The sequence below is a fragment of the Staurois parvus genome, unplaced genomic scaffold (genome assembly GCF_062004578.1).
Source record: "Staurois parvus isolate SC_StPar_1 unplaced genomic scaffold, SC_StPar_1.0 ptg000415l, whole genome shotgun sequence".
Lineage (NCBI taxonomy): Eukaryota > Metazoa > Chordata > Amphibia > Anura > Ranidae > Staurois > Staurois parvus.
In genome coordinates, this window is record NW_028318211.1 from 2605004 (window position 1) to 2625830 (window position 20827).

The 20827-nt window shown below is 38.2% G+C and overlaps 1 pseudogene; it reads right to left on the reverse strand.

Moving 5' to 3' along the window:
- Positions 1-9393: 9393 nt before the first annotated feature.
- On the reverse strand, positions 9394-11590 carry LOC149454855 (olfactory receptor 4E2-like; annotated as a pseudogene).
- Between the last annotated feature and the right edge of the window lie 9237 nt (positions 11591-20827).

The following is a 20827-nucleotide window of genomic DNA, read 5'->3' on the forward strand; positions in this document are numbered from 1 at the left end:
ACTTCATCCAAAATATTAATTGATGTGAAAGGGTATCAGCCCTATATAGTTATACTTGCCATCGAAACCCCTTTTTGGATCCAGTAGCATGTCACTTGCAAATTCTAGTGCACTTGCACTTGCACATTGGTCTTTGTTTTGAAATACATTGGCTTGACATATTTTTTTATCCCAAACATTGCCACTAGTAATTTCTTCTCAACCTGAACATACCCTTGTTCTGTAGATGTTGTAGCTCTGCTTGCAAACGAGATAAGCTGTTGGCCCTGCATTATTGTGGCTTCACATTGTACTACCACTGCTTCATCTGAAAGCATTTGAGGCTGGCTGTGTCTGCAATAGCACTTTTTACTACCTGAAATGTTGCCTCTGGTATACCTGTTTTTTCTCAGAGAACAACATTTTGTGTTAAAACCTAAGTTTAGGTACATTTTTTAATAAATCAGCGAAGTGTACCTTGTGCTCATGACGGCTGTCCTAGTTGAGACCCAAAGTGCTCTTAGGACTATCACTGAAAAACCTGAAAAATTTGGTTGAAAATTTACTCAAGTAACTTGAATGCTCATTGAGTTTAACATGCCAGAATCAATTTTTTACATTACATACTGGAAAGGTTCTAGCTTTTGATAAATCCGGTAAAAAAATCTATTGTAGGCATTGGGCAACAATTAATTTTCAGGGCTTTATTCAGTGGGGTCCATGCATATTCTTAGTTTGCCTGATTGTTTCTACATTTTGGCCTACATGTATGATGCCATTTTATTTTTTTATTTTTTTTATTGAACATGTTTAATAACAAAAAGTCAAAAATATTGTTTTTTTTTTTCAAAATTGTCAGTGTTTTTTGTTTATTGCGCAATAAATAAAAAAAACGCACGGGTGATTAAATACCACCCAAAGAAAGCTTTATTTATGGGAAAAAAGACATACATTTCATTTATGTACAACATTGCATTAAGTAATAATAATAAAAAGATCTTTATTTAAAATTTTTCATTGTTGGGTGCTACTGTAAGATCTACATAGAGAGTAAGCTCTTCTTTCCAGTGCTTCCATGTTTAATACAGATTAGAGGAGATTAATAGAGCATTGCTCAGATGAACTGGATTTGTGGACATACTCTTTTCAGTCTTTCTCTAGCTACCTTACAAACAGGGCTGGTGCTAGACTATTCTCTGCCTTAGGCAAGACCAGCTACTTGTGCCCCCCCCCCCCATATAAATATATTAGAACATGTTTAAAACCAGTAGAAAATAATAAATAAAAAAAACATGAAACTGCTAAATTTCTTTTAATTTGCAAAAATAAGTGCCGTAAGATGCCACCAGCACCAATATTACAGACAAAATATATATTAACCAAATATAAATTAACTGTATTAACCAATCGGACAGAAAACAAAAAAAAAGAGACAGAGTTCCAAAACTCCACAGTGATCAGCAGCTGCCAGCTGGCTTGCAGTAAGGGACTGCGTCTGAGAGAAATACTGGAAGGAACAGCAGCTCAGCTGCTACACTGGTCCCTGATATCCGGCATCTTCCTCTGTCCTTTCTTCCTCCCCCTCTGCCACCCCTCCCCTCAGCTGAAGGATCATTCATGAAGTGGCGGCGTCACACATGATCAGTCAGCAACCGCTCCCCTCACCCTGACCAATGTCCGCCCCTCCTCCTCCTGTCACCTCCATGATCTGCCATCCCCATAGGCTCGGCTCACCTCTGATGGCTCCTGCCGGGCTCTCAGTGAAGACAGGCAGCCTCCCAGCACTACACCTCTTCCCTCTCATACACATCGGGCCCTAAACATCCTACTCACATAGGGTCAATCCTGCAACCAGAGCACACCCCCACCTATTGATTTGCTCCAGCTGTGTAGAAGAAGTCAGAGCCAGCGCTTGACATGCCCCATTTGATCACTAGTCAGCTCCCAATTACAGCTGGAGGATCATGTGTATGTTGGAGATATACGGACCAATCCTCTGATCAGAGACTGCTGACCACCCAGGGTCCTGGGCTAATGTGATCACTTACCATCCTAGGGGGAGCCAACACTTTACTGCTACAAGGAATATTGATTTATATATATACTGTATATACTAAATGGTCATATATGTAGACAGGCTGTGAGACAATTGTGCAGAATAAAGATACCAACATTCCCTGTGAATGAGGAGAGGAGGACTCTGCAGAGAAATGAAGAATTCATACAAGAGGTCCATAGGCCATGTGGCCATGCGGCTGCCTAGATTGCCTAGTGGAAGCACTGACCCTGCTTACAAATATGATAACAACACACTTTTGGGATGATTTACCCAGTTCTTAAATGTACAGATGTACAGTAAGGTGCAATTTTTGGGGATAACTTAGTTCCCTTCTCCCCATTTGAGTGTAGTGTGCCAAAAAATGTTTGTAAGAAATTGAGAGTGCCAGATATATAAAATATGACTTCACAATCTCAATTAAGAGAGTAGGAAACTTACTATGTAGTAAATAAATAGCAGTGCTATAAACTTGATTCTGAAATAACAATCCTGAGGATTGGAATCAGTATCTGCAAAAGTAACCCCCAGCATTCGTGGCAGTAACTGCAATAATAACTCCCAGCATTGGTGTCAATGCCTACAATAACATACACCTATCAAATTTAGACTTTCAGTCAAGAGAGACAGTGTAGAAAAAGAGAAAGGTGGCTGTGGCTACATAGGGCTGGATATTGGGCATGGTTAAAAGGGATGTATAGTATATAGTCTGAACCTATGCCCAAAATACACTGCACATACACTTTCCACAATATAAAAATTTCAGTAGTTCTAATTATGTACCTAAGCCCTTTGCATTGCTGATCAATAAAAAGAAACAAAATGCCCCAATGTTGATTGTCAGTGGAAAAAAGAAACGCCTGCTGTTGGTGGTTAGTGAGAAGCCAAAGTCCTTTATTTAAAAAAATGTCCTACAGGGTAAGATGTCATCCAGCCTTGTAGATCTTGTAGATTCCTAGCTATGTAAACAATTAGGGGATTGTGACAGTGGTTCTTGGGTATGCAGAAAATGCCTGCACCATCCGCATGCTTAGCAACCACTGCATTTCACTCAGCCTATTCACTTACATTGCCAGGGATTCCTGAATGTAGGGTGCAGGGCTCAGGAGTTGCTAAATCAGGATGCAGGGTCAGGAGTCAATAATGCAGGATGCAAGGTAAGGAGCCAGTAATGTGGAGTGCAGGGTAAGGAGACAGTAATGAACGATGCAGGGGCATACATTTATGTGTGTAGTTTTTTTCTTCCTCCACTCCGTTATATGCAGAGTGGCACAGGGATGCAGAGGTAAGACATAGCTACCTTTCTTGTTATGCTCCTCTGTGCCGATCCATCTTTCACATCCAGCTTAGGCACTTTTGGGTGATGTCACATGCAAGCTTATGGAATGGCTGCGAGAGCCTAAAGCAGAAGGCACTTCAACTCCAGATGTTTTGTCTCACCACCACTTCCCTGCAGCACTCTGCAGATGGATGGGAGTTGTGTACCACTGAAAAATGCATCATGCACTACCAAGCATGGTGTGTGTTGCCAACCCCTGATTCCAGTTATCCTGAAACCATTCACCTTTAATAATTTGTGTGTGTTTTGTTTTTGTTTTTTTGGTTGGTCGAACTGGATGGGCTTGTGTCTTTTCAACCAGATTAACTATGTAACTATATAAGTTAGCCAAGAAAGGGTATCTCTTAAACTCACCTAAAATCACTTACCTGACTGCTAACACACTACAATACCCTACTACGGGCATAATCAAGGAATTCAAGTGCATCTTTAATGTAAATTTCATTCATAATACTATTTAAAGCTGAATATATTTACCTACCTTCTTTTAGCCTGTGAATGGACAATGAAGAGTAAGCACACTAATACATTAACAACTCTGCTCACTTCTCAATTCAGAGTGTTGCCTCCTTCTGTTAGCATGATCCTTGTCCACACTCTTCTTTCGTCAGCAAAGTGTATTATTAGCACACATGCATGTAACATACCTGATTATTCCATAGAGCTGGCCCGCCTACTCCAAGTCTGTAGTACTGCTGTACAGGTAATAACAACAAACATTGATACCAAGTCAAAATCAGGTACTTACAACAGTTACAAAAAATATGTTTATTTTTTAATGACTTTTTAAATATTTTATTTCTGCCTGAAGTTCAGATTTAATGATTGTATTTGAAAGAGAAATGTCCCTTTAAACTAAAAATAATGTACTATTACATGTTAATAACTATTAAAACAGATGTCCTCTCAGAATTTCCTTCAGCCCTACTTTGACCTCTTTGTTTCTTAGACTGTAGATAATCGGGTTTAGAAGTGGGGTGAGAAGTGTGTAGAAAATAGCTATAAAACTGTCCATTGAGGAGCCAGAATAGGGTCTCATGTATATAAACACACAAGGAACATAAAATAACATAACTACAGTTACATGTGAGGCACATGTTGAGAATGTTTTCTTTCTTGCATCCACGGTTTTGATTTTCATAATAGCATAGATTGTACAATATGAAATATATATTAACTTGCTTAGTCTACATCAGTATTACAAAATATTATTTTTCTTATAACACATGTGGTGGTTCACTTTCAATTAACTTTTGCAGATGAATATATTAAAGCCTGGAAAGATGTTCTATTATAATGGTTAAAACTACAGTAAATAAAAAAAAAATACAGAGGTAATAGATATAGAAACACCTTGAACCTTAATATAGAAATAAACACTGGAGGAATATGTTCATTGGTGACATACACAATCATAATTTTGTGTAATGATTTACTTGATATCATAAGTATATCATCCCTTGTGTTATATTTAGATGATATATTCACTTGGAAGCCCTTGTTGGAAGAAATGTCTAATTTAATTAAATGAACTATAACATTATTTTAATGTAACAAACTATCAGTATTTGTTTAAAAATATGTCCAAAGTCAAAACTTTTTTTTAACAGAATAAGGATTGGTTAACACCAGTAAAGTTTATTTTTGTCAGCCTGCAAGCTGAATTAAAAAAAAATTAACTAATCACAACTAAGGATTTTAGATTTTTATTTCTAGTCCCAGTGACAATGGTCACCCACGCAAAAAAAAAAAAAAAAAAAAGCTAATGTAAAAAAGGAATAACACTGATAAAAAAGCATTCTTTGTGGTTTCTGTAACTGAGGGTGTGTCTTTTATCAAAATACTTTAAAGAGGTATCTGTTTTACCTGTTTTAGAAAAGCAAGGAAGAATGAGATATCTTAGGTGCAAAATATGGGATAGTTTTTGCACACAGTACAGAAAGCAATAATTATGAGCAATGTGCACTAATCAATAGTAACCAATCTGATTTATATTGCTGAAGTCAGACTCTTGAAGGATTACTCAGAAATAGTTGGTTTGGATTATTTCACTTTTTACATAGTTTGTTAGCATATTAAATAAGCACAATAATATATATGTTCTACGGAGTTCTATAGGGGAAACAGGATAGACTGATATACAAGTAATAATGTATGACATTGTCATATTGCTATACTTACCATACAAACCATTTATCTCTTTACACCTTTATATAAATATCTCAAAATAGCTGATCATTACAAAAAAAATACAAACTGGAAAAATGGGCAATTGACAGATTCCCCTTATTTAAAAACTAATGAACATGTATTTATATATATATATGAAGACAAAAGTTGTGAAAGAACAAAGCTTCACCACAAATTGGTCTACACAGTTATCCAACCCTTTATAAATAGCTTTCTTGTGTTGCCACAAAAATAATACATAGAATATTATTTATAATCATTATAATAGATATTTGGTTTTGTTGTTCTGGTTTTTATTTTAGCATTTCTTGGTTTTTTTTTTTTTACTTCAGTTTATCTTTAGTTATATTGGGACCACTGATTTTGGTGCCCAGCACCAGGTTACCATTTTTTATTCCTTAGGTTGTTGACTGTAGTATGTGTTCTCCTTTCTGTTTGTGGTCTTCAGATGCAAGACTCTTCACTTTTAGACACAGGGGTTGATTTACTAAAGGCAAATAGATTTTTCTTGCACTCAGCAAGAGCAGTTGCTCCAGAGCTTAGTAAATGAGCAGAAGCTGACTTCCATCATCCAATCATGTGCAAGCAAAAAAATGCCATTTTTAAAAAAAATTTCCTTACACATCATTGGGTATTCTTTGCAAAGTGAAGCTTTACCTCATTTACTAAGCTCTGGAGCAACTTCGCTTTGAAAAGTGCAGTCTATTTGCCTTTAGTAAATCAACCCCTTAATGCCTTACTCCATGATTTCTTCACTCAATCCACCCAGCACTTTGTCATAGCAGTGGATCTAAATCCTCCAATGGACTTCAGTCTTCCACCCTAAATGGATTGTGAAGTCATTTGCTCTGACTTTGGTACACTATCTTGTTATAGGTACTTTTTGAAACGCAAAATTATCTGTGGTCTTGTACTCACCTCTTCCCCCATGTGTTTGCCTTTCCCCCTCTCTGGAAACCACATCTTGATATATGAATCTTTATTGTACTCTCTTCCTTAACTAGTTACAATTATCCTAAATTGTGACTAAATTTAATGTTATATATAATGTGAAAGGCCCAGTCTCTACTGTTAACTGACACAAAATCCTACATGTACTACAGCATCATTAGGGAAATAAACTTGTTTTTGACTTGTCCATGTCTACTTATGTTCACTTTCTGCCTCTCATATCGACCTTGGCTCGGATTACTGACCATGGTTCTTCCTAGTGAATCTGTACCTTGCTGCCTGATTTTTGCTGATTTCAGCCTGTTCCTTACTCTGATTCTACTTACATCCTGGTATGCTTTCACTTGGCTAACACTTGAACAAGTCTGGAACTTGACTCCACCTTCAACTGGACTTTGTATCTCCACAGTGTACTTCTACTCATCAGATACCAGCTCACTCAAGTTTCTGCTCACACTACACCTTGGTACTTGTGCCTTTCTTTTGTCCCTGCAGACCAAGTCTTAACAGGGGTACTCAGGCGGGAACTGTGCAAGAGCCACCCTAGTCATCTCAGGCTCTTCATACAGGTATATGACACATATATAGACCCAATTTTTACTACCTTACTTTTTTGCTATGTATTACACAAACACACCTCTCTCCAGAAGGCTATGACCATTTCTGTATGAACTCCATTTTAGTTTTTTTCCTTTAATTTGTTACATAATTATCTACTTCACTTGAAAGAAAGCAGTGATTATGCCCTATTGTATTCAATTGCAAATGTATAGATGGCTTACAACCCACATGGCAGAGACTATATATATTTTTCATTTCTCCATGCACTTATACCGAATCAATATGTCAATATGTTTTTTAGGAACAACAGTTTTCTTGATAAAATGAAAGGGGCTAATATCCCTATAATCCTAGCAGATCATGCTCCTGCCTCATTGCTTATCTCCTAGGGCTTTCCTCTCCATAAAATGTTTAAATAAAGGCTTTTTTGAGTCATTATCAAACAATCTCAATTCTTCTGCTTTTCCTTTAAAAAGTCTCATAAACTACATTATTGATGATCGAGGAAATGTATTTTCTTGTATTTTGTGGGAATCTCCAAAGGCCCATAGTAGGGGTCAGATGGTATCTCAGTGCTCAAAAATGAAATGAAAACATTTCTAGTACATCAAGAAGTTCTCTTTTAGGTTAGCAAATTGGAGCATCTACATAAAGAGTCCCTTGCTATGCAGCATCTACATCAATTTACCGGGTGGTGCTTAGAAAGCTATATACAGTATGCATATAACTGATTACCATAGTTATTTTATCAGTTTTGAAACCGACATTAAAGGTTTCTATGACAATTCTGGGCAAAAATTGATCCTGTAAATTCCCAAAGGAAAAATTGAATTACCATATACTTCACAGATAACAACCTCATAGTCAATAGGGAACTCCTCAAGGCTCTACAGTTTGAAATTACACTAGCCCACTTGCAGTACACAAGCATACACTAAGCAACATGAGTCCAGGGCTAGATAGGTTTATTACAAAATTAATTTGTACAAAATGTTTGCTAATATATGAAGTATGTGAGCACACATTCACCACTTAATGGCCCTGTAATCCATTTTTCATTCAATTGCCTCTTACTGTGTTTTTCCGCTTCCTTGTACTGTCCTCTATAAAGTTCTAAACCTCTTCTTTTCCGGCTTACTTCCATTTGTTTGTAATGTGGAGTGCACGTTAGTTATGGTCATGAGCACTGCTCTATGATCATTATAAATGCCATATTCCCTAGTTCACATTTGCCATGTTCCGTAATTCACCTTGCGAACAAGGAAGGTTTAGTGGTTACTTTCCTACATACAGTGGGACCATTGATTATGATCATAGCCATTCTCTAACAAGAATTCAGATGACAACAGCAAAAAACATAAAATATGCAGATTTAGAGGAGGCTGAGGGTGATTTTTTTAGAGTTTAGTGTCACATAAATGTTTATAGGAGATTTTAGTAATTAGGTTTTCCTTCCCTTTCAAGGAATGGTTTTATGCATTGGTTTTAGAAAAGTATAGTACTGCTGTAAGTAAAGCAAAGAATTGTGTAAAATGTGCTTATCTACAAGGTTTGATTTAATAATGACAAAAAGCTGTTTACTTTGTAAGGGAACTTTCCCTTAACTTAATGAATAGGTGAAACTCTGCTGACTTCCATCATCCAATTACGTGCAAGCAAAAATACCATTTTGTATTCATTGCTTGTGATTGGGTATTCTTTGCAGAGTGAATTTGCACTGCATTCTCTAAGCTAAGATAATGTTAGCTTGCAAAGTGAACAGCCTATTTGTCTTTACTAAATCAACTCCATTGCGTCTAGTAGGAAATCAACTTGCAGTGATATGAATTCAATAAATCAAATCTAATTGGTTGCAATGGTTTGCTGGACAATTTGCACTTACAGTACATGAAAGAAACACATACTGCATTGAGCAGTATTTTCTTGCAATTGGGGAAGAGAGAGAATTAAATACATTTTGTAAAACATTAATTTGTTTATTAAAACCCAACTCTGGGCTACTTTTTAAAATAGTCCCCTTGGAGGTATAAAACAATAAGAAGCTTTGGCTGTAATACTTACCGCCTTTCTTGTCTTGCCCCCTGCTGCCCATCATGAAACCAGCCTAAAGACTTCTGGGAAATGTAAGTATAAAATGAAGAAAGTAGATGCATGTGGAGGCTGCTGGGGAAGGGGTAGAACTAAGTGAAGGACGAGTCTGGAATTGAACATTAAATATAATTTTAACAAAGTGTGGTTACAGTTTATTAGAAAAAATGTAAACCCTTCCTATATTTTAGTGGTTTATGGCAAATATTAGGTCTGTTTGCTTTGCATGTTATGATGAAAGATTCCCAAAGATTTTCCAATTGGTTTTAGCATTTTTGACCTCCTGGTTTCTTAATGTGTAGATAATAGGATTTAGTAGAGGTGTCAGTACTGTATACAACACAGACACCAACTTGTCTGCTGCATTGTTCACTGGTGGTCTCAAATAGATAAATACGGCTGGTCCAAGGAAGAACGTAATAACAAGGAGATGGGCTGCACATGTAGAGAACTCTTTACGTCTCCCTTCTGAAGAATAGATCTTTAAGATTGTAGTTATGATGCTAAGGTAGGAGAATAACAACACCACAAAGTTCACTGAGTAACACCACAAAGTAACTGAGTGAACTGAGTGAAAACACCCCACTGTTTGCTATAATAAATTTATCAATAAAGAAGGTGTCAGAACAGGCAAGTACAGCTACTAGGTGGATATCACAGAAGAAGTGGTTAATCTTGTTTGGACCACAGAATGACAGCTGGTAGGTGAGAAAAGCCTGGGTAAAGGAATGGAAGAAGCCTGCTAGCCAAATACATGCCACCAGACAACAGCAAAATTTGAAATTGATGACAATGTGATACTTTAGTGGACTACAGATAGCCACATAGTGGTCAGTCAGAAGGAAGCATTCTGTGCCACCAAATACGGTAAATCAAGGAAAAATAGCTGCAATATGCACTGGTTAAAGGAGATAGTCTTTTGATTTGAGAAGGCAGTAACCAGCATCTTTGGGATGGTAATTGTTGAATAACACATGTCCAAGAAAGATACGTTGCTGAGAAAAAAATACATAGGTGAATGCAGATGTGGATAAACGTGGACATCTGTCATGAGTCCCCACGCATGGCTAATGTGTAAGGTAAAGTCTACGACTTGGAAAAATCTGTATGTAAATGGGTAGAAATTTGTCTAAAAGATTGTATTCAGAGAGTAGTGGTTAATGATTCATACTCTGAATGGTCTAGGGTTGTCAGTGGTGTACCCCAAGGTTCATTGTTGGGACCCTTACTTTTTAAATATATTTATAAATGATATAAGGTTTGAGATTAAAAATACAGTTTCATTCTTTTGCACCAAGCTGTGCAGTGGAATAACGTCTTTGCAGGATGTCTCCAATTTACAAGCCGACCTCAATGCACTGTTTAATTGGGCAACTATGTGGCAAATGAGGTTTAATGTTGATAAATGTAAGGATATGCACTTGGGGGCTAAGAATATGCATGCATCATACATACTAGGGGGGTACAACTGGGGGAATCAATGCTGCAGAAGGATCTGGGAGTTCTGGTAGAACAGAAGCTTAATAATGGCATGCAATGCCAAGCTGCGGTTTCTAAAGTGGGCAAAATCCTCTCTTGTATTAAAAGAGGTATAGACTCCAGAGAGAGAGATATCATATTACCCCTGTACAAATCATTAGTAACACCTCATTTGGAATATGCAGTTAAATTTTGGGCACCAATTCACATAAAGAACATTGGGGAACTGGAGAAAGTACAGAGAAGGGCAACCAAACTGATAAGAGGCATGGAGGAGCTCAGCTATGAGGAAAGATTAGAGGAACTGAATTTATTCTCTCTTGAGAAGAGGAGATTAAGGGGGGATATGATCAACATGTATAAATACATCATTGGTTCATATAGTGAACTCGGTGTAGAGTTATTCACCCTGAGGTCATCACAGAGGACAAGGAGGCACTCTTTACATCTGAAGAAAAAGAAATTTAATCTCCAAATATGGAAAGGTTTCTTCACAGTAAGAGCTGTGAAATTGTGGAATAGACTCCCTCAAGAGTTGGTTATGGCCAGCTCAGTGGATTGCTTTAAAAAGGCCTGGATTCTTTCTTGGATACACATAATATAACATTTATAGGTAAAGTTGATCCAGGGAATATCTGATTGCCTCTCAGGAGATCAGGAAGGAATTTTTTCCCTGCAGGAGAAAATTGGTTCATTCTTTACTGGGTTTTTTGCCTTCTTCTGGGTCAACTGTGGGTGCAGGATTATAGGTTTTTTTTTACGGTTGAACTGGGTGGACTTTTGTTTCTTTTTAGCCAGACTAACTATGTAACTATGAGAAGGTTCCCTGATAAGGTCATCAAACACAGGGCCAGAAACAAGACAAAGAAAATGACCTGAGCTTCATGTGAATGAGAGTGACCACTAAGGGTGAAATCTGTTACAAAACTTTGATTTTGAAGATCCATATTCTCCTGCCAGCCTAACAGGAAATTAAGAAATTATAAAAAATAAAGTCAGTAAAGAAAGAACATATCGCCAACATTATATTTTTCATGTTTACACAACATAACATATTTGGGAATGATTCCATTATTTGTATAAGGCTATAGTAATATACTATATTCATATTTAATTCCTGCCATGTTATTTATTGCTTTAGATTTCCAAAGTAGTGTTTTTATTGGACAGTTTTCTTCGCTGCATAAAATGAATATTTTATACTTCAAATATATATACTATTCTTAATAAAGAAGACAGAAATTAGCAAAACTAGTATTCTTTGTTCCTTGAATGGTGTACAGTAAAGTGAAATGTTATTGTTTTCCATGGGTAGTCGCACTTTGCTAATCACCCTTTTCCTGTATATCTTTAAACATAAACCTAAAAATCAGTATATAATACTGGCATGGGGCTGATTTACTGAAAGAGTAGAATGATAAAACACTGCTCTGTTCACTTCAATCATCCAATCATGTGCAAGGGAAGTCTATATTTTTTTAACTTTCTCTCCATATTGAAGGGTATTTGAAGAGTACAAAGTGTCATTGAGCTATGTGAACATTACTAAAATCAGTCCCTGTCTGTTTACTAGTATTTGTAAAGTATCGTTTGATTGTAGGTAATGTACCTTATATCTATAATTTTCACTGGTTCAGAATTTAAAAATATAGGTAGACAAAATCGAAAAAGACGCCTAGTCGTTAATGCATTGGACAAAAATAGAAACATATAATACTGGTATATTAGGGGAAAACAACAACTTGTACTCTATGAAGACTCATGAGATGTATGGCATCATTTTGGCCTAGGCCAGCAACCAGGAATCAATTGAAGAAATGTAAAAAAGAAGGTTAAAACAAAAAAATATAATATATTTTCCTATCTATTTACTAATGATAGCTGCCCAAGTATTACAAAGGGTTAATGTTAATTGAGAGAGTTTAGTTTCACTTTAAAGCTAGGAAGTTAAGTACTTTATAGATCTGAGAAATTAATTCCTTGGCTAAAGGACCTGCCAGGCAAATTTTTTCAAATGTTGTCTGTTTAAAGAACAGCATGGATTTGATTAAGGAATGAGCATAGTGGTGAATTTGTAAACAGCTATATAACGCTTAGAGAGGTTATAAGCATTTTGGAGTTCTTGGAATGAGCGTAATGCTCTAGTTCTAACATCCACCAATTGACCAAAGTGAAACAAGGCGTTATCTTTCCAAAATTGAGACATCTGTGAGGTTAAGCTATCTTGGATATTGGGAGTAAACAGAAAAGAAGTTGCTAAAGAGGCTGTAGTGAGAGAGTATTGTTGCTTAGCTCATTGCCATAGAGTGTGTACAAGTTATATAGGTCTTAACAAATTAAGTGTATCACTGCATCACACCTCCACAACAGAGTTAGGGTGAATGGGGGCCATCCATGACTTCTCTATTTTGGCCTAGCTGCTATAAGAGTGTAGAGTGTACGAAGAGGCTATGAATCTCAGCTGGGTATCCAAGTAGTATTTGGCAATATTCAGAAAAGCTAGGCACCTTTGTCACATGGAGCAAATAGAAAAGATTTGGCGTTTATAACTCCAGAGAAAATTATGTTAATTTGACGTTTTTTTTAGGATGAGATGCAGGTAGTGGAGTTTTGGTAAGATAGACATTTTAATGGTTGCAATGCGGTCAAGAAAAGGAATATGATGGGGTTTCAACTGAGAAAGGAGTGTATAATTATTAATGTATAAAGGAGGTAGACCCTGATGAAGTCACGTGTGCCGTGACGCAACGCGTAGGTGAAGCAATTTCCGGCGCATCTTTATGCTCCACATGAACCCATGCAAGTACAGCCATAGCATGAGGTTGTAGAGGCTTACTATGTACTGGAGAAATGTGAGTTTGATGGCTTACATTGTCTTTTACTGCTAAATAAAACAATATTACACCATAGAGGTTCTCTTTTTGTATGGATTCTGAGGGAGCTGGCCATACCTGTTATAGCCTAAGGGGAGTTTTGGAGGTGATCCTGACCTGGAAAAGCTCATATATATTTACCTGATGCGAGGTTCTGGTCTGCATTGGATACTAATAAGAAGAGCATATACTTGGAGGATCCAGGAGTGATCCCAAAAGCTATTAGGCCCTTTTAGGAACACGGTAAGAAGGTGAGGAGCCAATTTAGATATTTTGGATACATCACCAGAGACTGCTACGCACAGGACCACTTGCATGCGTTTGGAACACTGATGCCACATATATTTCTGTTGGACTTTTTATATTGTTTCCTAATATATTTTTATATATATTTTCTAGTTGTAGTTGTGAGTGTATTATACACGATATATTGGAGTGTTTCTAGCACGGAGCACTTTTTTGCACTATATTTATCCCCCAGTGCTGGGATCACATGTGTGTCTCACCATTTGTGTTATTTTGATTTTCACTAATGTCCATTGAGATTTGCATTTATTATCACTTTCATTTGTATTTTTTGATCACTATTGGTCCAGTAGAGACCATCGATATATGTTATATATTCACTAAGTATATATAATTTATCACTTTGAGATTTTATTAGGGACATATCACTGTCAATATTATCATAGGATATATATATGTTTAGAGCGCTACATCATTTTTGTTTCATTTCAGTTATTTCACTTACAGGTAATAAGTTATAGGTGGTAGCAGCCTCATCCGTTAGTAGCTATAGTTATCCTTAGAGCACAGGAGGTTCTTATTATAAATTAAAAGCGATTTTAAAGGTTTTTTTTTTTTTTGTAAAATAACAAACATGTCTATACTTACCTGCTGTGTGCAGTGGTTTTGGACAGAGCAGCCTGGAACCCCCTCTTCTCGGGTCCCCCACAGGCTGTCCTGGCTTCTCCTTTCTTGTTATGGGGGCACCCGCGGCTCCGTGTGTCCATTCACACACAAAGCCGCAGCTTGGCCCCACCCCTCTCTCTCCTCATTGGCTGACTGGCTGTGATACACAGCAGATGGAGCCAATGGCTTCTGCGTGCTGCCTCAGCCAATGAGAAGGCAGAGACCCGGGACAGCCGATGCTGTCATGCACATCATTGGATTTCGATGGGGCTCAGGTAAGTATTGAGGTTGCTGTGGGCACTGCTGCACATAGAAGGTTTTTTACCTTCATGCATAGAATGCATGAAGGTAAAAAACCCTGAGCCTTTACAACCACTTTAATTCCTAGGTATTTTAGTGTTGAAGTTTTCCATGAACAAGTAAAAGGATTGAGATAAATGCCATGTTTGTTGTGCTACATTAAGGGGAAGGGCTTTAGTTTTTGAATTATTTATTTTATAGCCTGAGATTTATAACCACTAGCAAACCTGGCTACACACTCCCCCCACCAAAAGTCTTTGGTCCTCAAAAAACAGGATCTGGCAAATACACGAACAGGAGTTTAATATAAAATGTTAAAATGCTCTAACACTAAACTAAACAGGCCTATCGTAAAATTAAATTATCTTATTACACATTTTCTATCAAACATTTAATTGAAGGGAATCTCCCACCAAGATGTGTAAGGAGATAGGCTTGAGTCATATTCTACCAAAGCGAAAGCCGAAAGTACTGACATCTCTTGGTACTTTGGAGCCATGGATACAGTCTCTTCTGAAATTTTGGTTATAAGTGAGTCTTTTTGTGGGACATATTGACCTTTTGGCTTTTTTGCTCCAAAGGGCTTTTCAACAGTTTTATGGGGTAGCTGGAGGACCTCTGTCTCCTCTTCATCCGTCAGAACAGAAGGCTGCTCCTTTCTTTCTTCCATATGAATCTGAGGTACAATTTAAGGGGCTTCTGGCCTATGGGTCCCTAAATTAGTCTCAGCAGTGGATGTAGATGCAGTGGTGTCTATGGACACAGATGGCCACAACCAGTCCAAGCAGACTTTGAGTTGACCTGTTTTACCCTCTGGGTGGATCTGGTACACCCACAAAACAGAGCGTTGCTTGCAGACAGTATAGGGTTGGGTTTCCACCAGTCAGCTAGTCTGTGCTTTCCAGACACACCTATTAGAAGCACTCAATCACCCGGCTGTAGATCCTGGACTCTAACGCCTGGTACACATGATGAGAATATTAGACGAATGATCGTCTGGGTTTTTTTTGCATGCTAGTCTGATATCAAAAAGAATAGGTTATTAGAGTTACGAAAACTCTCGTAAGACAGAATACAACTTCCCGCAATAATATAATGTACTGTATTGTTTTGTAATGCATTCTTTTACGAGCATGCGCGGTCTTGGTCACGGACAATTACTGTACTGATTCAATGAAAATTGTTTGTTGTGTTATCTTATGAGAAAAACATTTGTGCTTGTCCCTTCAGACAATTTTGCATGAACTGTTGAGATGGGCTCTTGAAAGCTGTGTACTAATGATCAAATAATTAGTCCATCACTCCGAAAGTGTTATTTTTCATCCAATTTTCTCATTCTGTGATTCACATACCCTCTGTAGGACACAACAGATGTCTGATCTGGGGACGTGCCAAAGCCAATACAACAGGCAATCTGGCTTTGCACCCAAACATCAGCATGTATGGAGAATAACCTGTGGCATAGTTCTCCATGCTTTTGCTTCTTCTCCATTGTTATAGTCCCAAACATGTTGAGAAAATCATGGGCAAAGCTTCTCAGGCTGCAGATCCCCTTGTGGTGATAGGGAGTAGTTCTGGACTTCTAAATGCCTAACAGATCCAGCAGCTTCCTGATGAGTCAACTCTCAAAGTCTCTTCCCTGATCAGAATGGATTTTCTGGGGCAGCCCATAGTAAACGAAGAACTTCACCACCTAGACCTTGGCCACCTTGGATACCTGTTAATCTTTAGTTGGTAATGCCTAGGAAATGCTTCCCTGACCATTTCTAGGCAGAAAAAGTTAATGCACACCAACTCCATGGGTCCTTGACTTTGGAGGTGATTAATTAGGATGGCTCTGGAGGACAAAGTCTTTCTCTGTATGCAGCATATGCAGAAAAGATAGAAATTCCCAACTTCGGCCCACATTCAAGGCTGGTAGAGCCGTTCCTCACTAACTTGAAAGTCCTCTCTGGCCCTAAATGACCATAGTCATCATGCAAGGCAACTAACACGGCTTCTCTATGTTTCTCTGGTAGAAACGATTGTGACTTGTCTTCAGGATCATCTGAGTGGCCCCTTTGGCAGACCACCCTTCATGCAGCTGTGGTCAATCCCACTCTTTGTAGACCAGGTGTGCTTCTTTTTGGAGAGTTCACTAGCAAGGGCTCTGGGCATCCTTTCTATTGGGTTTTCCCGGGTCAAATTGTATTGATGTTTTCTTAGGTGTTTCTTCGATAGAGTAGGCAGGTTTCCACCTCTCACTTGAGTGAGGTCACAATAGAGCTTGGAAACACCTGCGGCAGTGATTTCAATGGCTTTGGTCCTGGTAGCTCCCTTGACACAATGCTAAACCCCTTTAAATAGGGCTTGGACCCCTTCTGATCTCACTAAAGTCCACTCTTCTAGAGAGTCATAAGGTGTCTTTGATGGGGCATCAGCTTCTCTATTTCCATCTCTTGGATGATACTTCATGAATATTGTAGGGAATGAGTTAAAAAGTCAGCTTGGTCACCTCCTTCTTGAAAGACACCTTGTGAAATTACCCTGGATAACATATATAGACCCAATTTTTAATAACTTACTTTTTTGTTACATATTACACAAACTTGCTTCTTTCCATATGGCTATGACTAATACTGTATGGACTCTTTTATTGTTTTGGCCTTTAGTTTGTGGCACTATAATCTACTTTACCTTGAAAGAAAGCAATGTCTACATCCTGTAGTAATCAACAGTAAATGTATGGATGGCTTACAACCCACAGGGCAAGGACTATCTATGTTTTTCTTCCCTCCATGCTACTTATGCCAGGATCAATATGTTTTTTAGGAACCACTATTTTCTTGATAAAATTAGAGAGATTTATATCCTTATAACCCTAACTGATCATGCTCCTGTCCCATTGATCATCTCCTAGGGCTTTCCTCTCCAAGACAATTAACTGGAGGCTTTTAAAAAGTCATTATCAAACGATCTCAACTTTTCTGCTCATCCTTTAAAAAGACAAATAAACTACATTAAGAAGACAGTACATACCTTTCTTGCTGCCTGTTCTGCAGAACACCACTCAGACACTAAGATATCTTCTGCTTGATCTTTGCTGTCCTCTGCAGTGCTCAAGACCCTCGCTCTGACCTCCACATCACAACTGTATCCTATAATGGGTTAGGTCACAGGGAGGAGCTAGTAAGAACTGCAGGGGACCACAGTTATGTACATTACCTGAATTATTGGTTTCATGGATAAATTAAGCAAAAGATTTCTTGTAATTGGAGCACAATTTAGTGGTGTGTACAACAAAAAGGTGAGTATGTCATGACTTATTTTAGAAGGTATGGCTCAGCTGAATGCTTTTTGTATAGCAACAGGGCTACTTTCCAATTTACACTTACAGGGAACATTTAGTTGGGCTTTAAAATAGATTTACACTGTAACAGAATGACATTTAGGTTGCTAAAGCACAATGTATCAACAATTACTACATTTTTTCCCAGTTAATATCTATTTTCACCATTTTATATTCTTTGTGCTACAGAGCCCCTGCAAGCTCTTTGCCTACTCATCTACATGCACTACAGCAATCGCTGTATGGCTTTTCTCAAGGTGGTTTACTAAAAAGTGGGCCATGCCGCCCAATGTGTTATATAATGGCTACTTGTAGTTTCCAGAGGAAGCCCATGCTACGGAGTAACACTGCAGAACCAAAATTGAGAGACAGACCCTGGAATTCATAAAGACTGGCGCAGGCAGATTTCACGAAAGTGTCTATCATGCATTATAAAAGTGGTAAAGAATGCACCAAATTCACATACCTGTCTAGAACTTGTACTTGAATTTGTTAGAAATATATCTGGTACTGGTCAGTCATAATGAAAACATTATGGTGCTTATATCCCAATTGCAAGAGCATTGAAAAGCATAAAGTATAACAGGGACTTTCCAAGAACCGCAATTGAACAAAAATTATAATAAAATAACATTTTATTGAATTAAATCTTTAAAAACCATAAAGATATTCTTTCCACATAATATGACAATATGGTAACTTGACAGACGGAAAATCCCAAGCTGTATTCAAGAAAGCTGTGTAGCTCCGACGAGTTTCAATTCCTGTAATTCATACTTTGAATCTTCTTCAGGGCTGAGCAACAAAAACAGTACAAACTTCTGAGACAAGAGAAATATAAAGAGTACAATATACATTGCTATTATCTCATACGTCATTAATTTTCTTTGTCAAATCCATACTTGACTTACATAACCATATGTCAGTTAAAATCAAAGGCTTTACTGGTAATCCTATGGTGTCATGGTGATCCCTCAGAGCAGATGGAGGCTAATGAATAAATTTATAAAAACACAAGTTATTTTAGTGTGTATATAAACTAAGACTTAAATAAGTTTATCCAAGGTTCTGTTCTTGGACCCCTCCTTTTATCTCTCTATACCTCCTCCCTGGGCCAACTGATAACCTCCCATGGCTGCCAATACCACCTCTATGCTGATGACACCCAGATCTATCTCTCCACTCCCCAGCTCACCCCCTCAATCTCCTCACGTATCACAATCCTACTAAGCGACATATCAGCATGGATGTCACATCACTACCTCAAACTCAATCTTTCAAAAACTGACCTTGCAATATTTCCTCCTCCCCGATCCCCCACTCATGACTTTACCATTAAGATCAACAGCACAACCATTGGTCCTTCCCCTCATGCCAGGGTGCTAGGTGTAATCCTAGACTCTGACATCTCCTTTGGGCCCCACATCCACTCACTGGCTAAATCCTGCCACCTCAACCTCCGGAACATTTCCAAAATCCGCCCCTTTCTGACCAATGACACCAAAAAACAACTTATCCACGCCTTGGTTATATCCCGTCTCGATTACTGCAACGCTCTCCTCACTGGTCTACCGTTACACAGGCTATCCCCCCTTCAGTCTATTATGAATGCTGCTGCTAGGCTCATACACCTTACCAACCGATCAGCGACTGCTGCCCCTCTCTGCCAATCCCTTCACTGGTTTCCACTAACCCAGTGTTTCTCAACTCCAGTCCTCATGGACCCCCAACAGGTCATGTTTTCAGGATTTCCATTATTTTGCACAGGTGATTTGATCAGTTTCACTGCCTTAGTAATTACCACAGCTGTTTCATCTGAGGGAAATCCTGAAAACATGACCTGTTGGGGGTCCATGAGGACTGGAGTTGAGAAACACTGCCCCTAGCTACATCACCGACCTCATCCACAGGTTTTAGCCAAATTGCCCACTCTGCTCCTCCCATGATATCTTCCTCTCTAGCTCCCTCATCACCTCCTCCCATGCTCGCCTCCAGGACTTCTCCAGAGCCTCTCCCATTCTCTGGAACTCCCTACCCCACCCTGTCTGCCTTTAGGCGATCTTTGAAAACGCACTTCTTCAGGGAAGCCTACCCCACCTCCACCTAAGAACTGTACTTGAATCACCTCCACCAGATCATCCCCCGCAGCTATCACCTTTTGTATCATCTCCCCCTTCCTTTAGATTGTAAGCTCCACGTGCAGGGCCCTCACATTCCTTCTGTACTGAAATGTATTGTAATTGTACTGTCTCCCTTATATTGTAAAGCGCTGAGCAAACTGTTGGCGCTATATAAATCCTGTATAATATTAATAATATCCATATGAATCAAACACCTACATTTAAATAGGTAATGGCAGACAATAGTATGCTATGGCGAATAGAAAGTAATTGGGCATATAAGATTCAGCAAAATATTTCCACCTGATATAGATGGTCCTCTGAAAAGTAATAAGAATATATATCATCACAAAAAATCAAACAGCATCATAATAATTAAAAAAAAAATAAAAATTGGGAGTTGCACATCAAAAGAAATGCTAGATGATATCACAACACATAATCAAATAATGAAAACCATTCTGCATGGCACTGACTACTCCAAAATATAAAGCATCAACCGAGGGCGCAGGCCACTAATATGCAAGTGGCAGATTGAACATCAAAACATATGCTGGAAAGAGAACCAAAGCATATATATATGTCAAGGATCAATAAAAAGGAACTCCAACTAGGTTTCCAACACACCAGATAATTGCATATTCAGTGTGT